Source organism: Pristiophorus japonicus, unplaced genomic scaffold, assembly GCF_044704955.1.
Source record: "Pristiophorus japonicus isolate sPriJap1 unplaced genomic scaffold, sPriJap1.hap1 HAP1_SCAFFOLD_43, whole genome shotgun sequence".
Lineage (NCBI taxonomy): Eukaryota > Metazoa > Chordata > Chondrichthyes > Pristiophoridae > Pristiophorus > Pristiophorus japonicus.
In genome coordinates, this window is record NW_027254201.1 from 4,665,139 (window position 1) to 4,665,662 (window position 524).

General features: G+C 45.0%; 1 non-coding gene across 1 annotated transcript; it reads right to left on the bottom strand.

The window, feature by feature from the left end:
- Positions 1-224: 224 nt before the first annotated feature.
- On the bottom strand, positions 225-312 carry trnap-agg (transfer RNA proline (anticodon AGG)). Its single transcript is given in 2 exon segments — positions 225-260; positions 277-312. It is a non-coding gene; the product is annotated as a tRNA-Pro (tRNA).
- Positions 313-524: the final 212 nt, after the last annotated feature.

Sequence of the window (524 nt, forward strand, 5' to 3'; positions counted from 1 at the left end):
GAATCAAACCCGGGTTTAGGTTGTCCAATGAGACACAGAGCCGAGTACATCTGAAATACATGAACTTTACTCAGTTCGGTGAGTTTCACTTTGCTCCTGGGAATCTCCAGGATTTTTGGACACTGTGTGAACAACGGAGTGCAATCACACCTTTTAATTTGAAACATGTCAGTTTTCTCACATGTCGACCGGCTGAGAAGTGGTTATTTGACTAAAAGTTGGCAGGGCTCGTCCGGGATTTGAACCCGGGACCTCTCACATTTCAATTATTAAAACCCCTAAGCGAGAATCATACCCCTAGACCAACGAGCCGGCGACAGTGAAAGACGTAGCTCTCAGATTCTGACGTTAGTTTGCTATTCGGCCCATCGTGCCTGTGCTGACTCTCAGAGACCGATCTCATGAGTCCACCTCTCCATCGTCCTGCTAATGTTTTCCCTTTGATGAAGTGATTATTTTTTGAGACATTACATCATAAACGAGCTGCATCCTTGTCAGTAAAAGGTGAATTTGGCAATGAGGTT